Here is a 5,184-nt window from a genome sequence, read left to right on the forward strand (position 1 = left end):
AAAAAAAAAAAAAAAAAAAATCATTTATTACAATAATTCTCAGGGGTGTGGAAAGATGGCTCAATGGTTAAGAATGCTTGCTGATTTTTCAGAGAACCCAACTTTGGTTCCTAATACCAGGTAGTTCCTAATACTTAATATCAGGTGGGTCATAACCACCTGCCAGTCCAACTCTAGGAGATTAGACATTCTCTTCTGGCCCTCTAAGGCAATCACATGCATGAAGCATTCACTGACACACATTCAGATAAATAAAACATACAAGTACCTTTTTAATGAGAAAGTAAGTAATTCTGATATTTACACACACTCAAAAGTATAAAAACAGAAAACAAGCACAATAATTTGCACCAACATTCTCATAAACAGCTAGGTGCAGTGGTACATGCCTTTATTTAATCGCAGCATGTGGGAGGCAGGTCAGGTGGGTTTCTGTGAATTTCAGGCCAGTCAGGGCTATACAGAAGGACACTACCTCAATAAACCAACAAGCAAAAAACTTTAAATGTAGTTTTAACCTAGAAATGTTTTTTTAAAAAAAGGGATTTATCTTAAGAACATAATTTAGAGAGGGGCTGGCAAGATGGTTCAATAGTTAATAGCATTTGTTGCTCTTGCAGAGGACCTGGGTTTGGTTCCTAATACATGGTGACTCACAACTATCCCAAATTTGTTTCATGGGATCTGATGCTTTCTTCTGACTTCTGCAGAAACCAGACATGTACGTGGTGTATCTATATACACACAGGCCAAATTCTCAAAATAAAAAAATTTAAAAATTAAAACAAAACAAACCCAAACCAAAGAGAATATAAATTCGGGGAATGAAGGGACGGCTCAGAAGTCAAGAGTCCTTGTTGCTCTCAGTTCCCAGCACCCGCATGTAGTGGGTTTACAACTGCCTGCAATGCAAGTCCTTGGGGATTCTGTGCTCTGTTCTTACACACAGGTGTGTAAACACACATGCACGCACGTAAGACAAATATAAATAAGCTGAATAATATGTAGATACAAGTGACTAGGAACTGCAACAGGTGGTTACTTCTAGTTGAGGACCTAGGTGGTTATAGCTGTGTTTTCACTGAATACCACGATTGTTTTATTATAACCTTGTCCCAGGCAAGTGTATTATCTTTCCAAAACTGATAAAATACAGCAGCATATTAACGAGAGGGGTACTGTTATGTAGTACCTAAGAAATCAGCCGGGTGTGATGGCACACTCCTGTAATCTCAGCACTTGAGAGGCAGAAATTAAAGGACTAGTTCAAGGTCAGCCTGAGCTAAAAGAGATTCAGACTCAAAACAGCAAGGGATGGTGGCTTAGTCAGTGAGGTGTCTCCTTGTAGTCAGACTGGTCTTTCATTTCCTGACAGCTTAGACCGGAATAATTACACTGAAACTATATTAATTACAACACTGTTTGGCCAATAACTCAGGCATACTTCTAGCTAGCTCTTACATCGTGAATTAACCCATTTCTAATTATCTGTGTATCACTACGAGGTTGTGGCTTACGGGTAAAGGTAAGGTAGTAAGGTAAGGTTCTGGCAGGTGTCCTCCTTTGCTGCATCCTTCTCCTTTGGCAGCTACATGGTGTCTCCTTGACTCTGCCTACTCTCTATGTCTGGACTTCCCACTTGGTTTTGCTCTGCTTTTTGATTCCTGAGCTATTGTTGATGCTTACTCATGGTTTGCTCCTTTAAATACTTTTGCTTTCTGAGACAGGGTCTCATGAAGGGCTGTGCATGTTAACAAGTGTGCTAACAATGAACCACATTGACCTTTGTCTTTACTTTGAGACAGGGTCTTCCTAAATTGCTTAGAATACCCTTACAGGCTGCTTTTGAACTCATGATCCTCCTGCCAAGGCCTGCAGCAACAGGGCAGAGCACACCCAACATCCTATTCAGAAAGAAAAATTTACTCTAACATATATCGGGTATATATATCCTGTGTAGGCACTGGATGAAAATGGATGACTTCTTGCAATGAAACAGATGACATTCTACTTGTGGACATATTCAAAAACAAAATAAATTTGCAGGGGATGTTCTCAGAAGCAGAATACAATTAAACAAACCCTGTGTGAGGACATGTAAGCCAGTTAAAAGCAGAGAAAGGGATGGATGAGCAGAAAGGGTCATTTTGTGTGAAGCCTCCATAAAGATGTTTTAAAGACTTGAAGAAAGTAGACCTGAAAAACTCTCAGTAGACCCTGAGAGTCCCACGGGGGCAGAACAGAACCTGTAAAGATCACAGGTAGAAATTAGGCTAACAGACCAACTGGTCTGTTATTTCTTTCCAGGGTGCAAAAATCTCAGTTTCATTAGTGCCTTCTATTGCCCCACCCTCTAACAAAAATGTTGAACAGTAGAGTGTGGTGGCCCTTTCAGAAGTTCCGTGAGTTCCAGGCCAGCAAGGCTATACAGTAGGGAGACTGTCTCAACCCTTCCTCCACAAAAAGAGAGAGTCAAGTTCAGAGGGGGATACAGTGGATGTCCTTCTCCTGTAAGACCAGCACTTGGAGGGCTGAGGCAAGAGGATCTCTAGTTCAGGCCATCCTGGTCTACACAGTCTAAGTCCTGTCTCAAAACTATGTGTCCAAATAAGCTTGTTAAATTAACAATTTCTGTCTATTGACTACTCTTTCAATAAAAACATTGTCCTGCCACCGGGGTATACCAATTTACAGATGGCCACAGATTTTGTATTTGTTGTTGTTACTGTTGGTGGTGGTAATTTTAGAGTGGGAACAAACCAAAACGACACCTACATTTTAGGTTTTTTTTTTTTAATTTCATTTTTTATTTTTATTTTTTTTTAAGAAGTGGCCTGTAACTCTCTCCCAACCCTACTTTCTTGACAGGCGCTGATTAACAGCAATAACCATGTGCTTTTTAAAGTCCCCTCAGTTTAGGGCTTGTGGTAAGGACCAAAGGGTAAGTAGCCTTCAAAGCAAAGGCTGGAGAAAAGACCCCAGAAAGCCTGATTGCTTTCTTGGGGGTGAGAAGAGCAAGCAGCAGCCCGAGGCCGGCCTAGAACGTAAAACATTTGCGGTCAACACCAGCACTAAGCCCAGACCCGTGCACGCCGGTCGGACAATTTGGGGGGTTGAGCAGGGCTGGGAAAACGGTTGGTTTGTATTTCTAAGAAGGAAATGAGCTTGGGGAGCGCCTAAGGCACCTCCAAGCAAGGAAGGAGAGGAAAAGGTTCCGGTCCACAGAGCAGCGGCCAAAGAGGGGCTAGGGACACAGCGCCGCCTAACGACCAGCTAGGATCAGGACGAAGAGCCGGGGTCCCGGAGCACCGACCGGGAATTAGGGATCTGGGGTCCGGGATCGGGGAGCATGGAGCAGATACCGGAGAGCGAGAAATGTGGAGCCGGAGGCGGAAAAACCGGGGACGGCGCGGGCTCCGACCGCGGCCAGCCACCCTCCCGGCCGCGTGCTTCTCCGAAGGCCTGGGGCCGTGCCGCCTGGCCGAGCACTTACCCGGAGCCTGAAGGCGCGGGCCAAGAGGCAAAGAAGGCGCTCGCTCTGGACGCAGGAGAGCAGCGGCCACTCTGAGGAGACCGCAGCCAGCGCCAGTCCGCAGAGGCTACACCGCGAGGAAACTCACTCGTACCAGATCTCCCACCAGCCGCCGGGCTCGCACACGTGCGGCGCAGCGCTGCGCAGACCACGCCCTGGGGCGGAGCCCGCCTCACCCACCCGCGGTCCCGGGAGGACGCTCCGCCCACCGGTGCCTGGGCCGCCTCTCGCCACGGGCAAGGGGCTCTGAGCTTATTTAGGACTTAAAAAAACCAGAGACTGCATTTTTAGTTGTTAATTGCGCTTGAGTGAAAGCTTCTTTCGCCTTTTATTATAGGTAAGAGCGCATGTTAATTGAATGAGTTTCCTATCAGTTCGATGCTTGTGTTGTGTTTTGGTCATGTTCAGACATTATGACTCTTTTTTGTTGCATCCCATCACTCAGCGAACAATAATGAAAAAAGAATTATTTTCTCTTCTACCACTTGATACTTACAAACAGAACAATATCTAAGAATACCATTATCTCACAATCCCTCTTTGAGACAGGATTCTTACTCTGTAATTCAGGTAGGCCTGGAACTCAGGGCAATCTACTGCTTCAGTCTGGTTTTGCCACTTTTTACATATGAGAATTCCCTAGTCGAACTGTCAGAGAAACCCCATCATTGCTGGTTTATGCTTTGGGGTCAATAAAAATAAAATGTATTTTTATTCTTATGCTCTTCAAGTAGCAAACTGATCAAATCAAAACACCCTATAACATTTCAGATGTAATTTTTCACCCAGACTTCAATACAGGGAAAAAATAAAATAAATCAAGATTTGTAAGAGTGTGGTGGTTTGAAAGAAAATGGCCCTCAAATGGAGTGGCACTATTAGGAGGTGTGGCTTTGAGTGGTTGTGACCTTGTTGGAGGAAGTGTGTAACTGTGGAGGGTGGACTTTGAGGTCTCATATATGTTCACAATTCTACCCAGTGTCTCAGACTACTTCCTGTTGTCTGCCAGGTGTAGGATTCTGTTACTTCTCCAAGCACCATGTCTGTCTGTATGCCATCATGTCCCACCATGATGATAATAGACTGACTATCTGAACTGTATGTGAGCTACCCCAATTAAATGTTATACTTTGTAAGAGTTGCTGTGGTCATGGTGTCTCTTCATAGTCACAGAAACCCTAACTAGAACATGGAGTGTCACAAGCTTGTTATCCCAGCACAAAGTTGATGGGGGAAGAAGGACTCGAAGGTTATGGTCCTTTGGGGCTATGTATGGAATCCCAGATCAACATGGGTTAGGTGAGAGCCTGTCTCAAATAAAAATGGTATTTCAAATCTTTGTATTTCTCTTAGACATGTGTTGTGTTTATTGTATCTCTGTGTTTATGTTCACATATGTGATGATTGTCTTATTTGTCAATTTGACATAATCTAGAATTACCTGGGAGACAGGCCCCTGGCCATAGCATCATTCTCTGGCTGGGATTCTGGACCATGTAAATCAGAGGCTCTCATGACCTTCTTGGGAGTTCTGGTTTGTTTTTGTTTTTTTTGTTTTGTTTTGTTTTTCGAGACAGGGTTTCTCTGTAGCTTTGGAGCCTGTCCTGAAACTCGCTCTTGTAGAGCAGGCTGGCCTCGAACTCACAGAGATC

At 44.1% G+C, this 5,184-nt stretch overlaps 1 protein-coding gene across 1 annotated transcript in view; it reads right to left on the bottom strand.

Moving 5' to 3' along the window:
* The window catches only part of Pus7 (pseudouridine synthase 7), a 46,634-nt gene extending 42,966 nt beyond the window's left edge, over window positions 1–3,668 (bottom strand). Inside the window, exon 1 of the mRNA XM_005358374.3 lies at window positions 3,494–3,668. The gene's annotated coding sequence lies outside the window, so the exon portion shown is untranslated. The remainder of the gene's footprint in view (window positions 1–3,493) is intronic.
* Between the last annotated feature and the right edge of the window lie 1,516 nt (window positions 3,669–5,184).

Source organism: Microtus ochrogaster, chromosome 26 (assembly GCF_000317375.1).
Source record: "Microtus ochrogaster isolate Prairie Vole_2 chromosome 26, MicOch1.0, whole genome shotgun sequence".
Taxonomy (NCBI): domain Eukaryota; kingdom Metazoa; phylum Chordata; class Mammalia; order Rodentia; family Cricetidae; genus Microtus; species Microtus ochrogaster.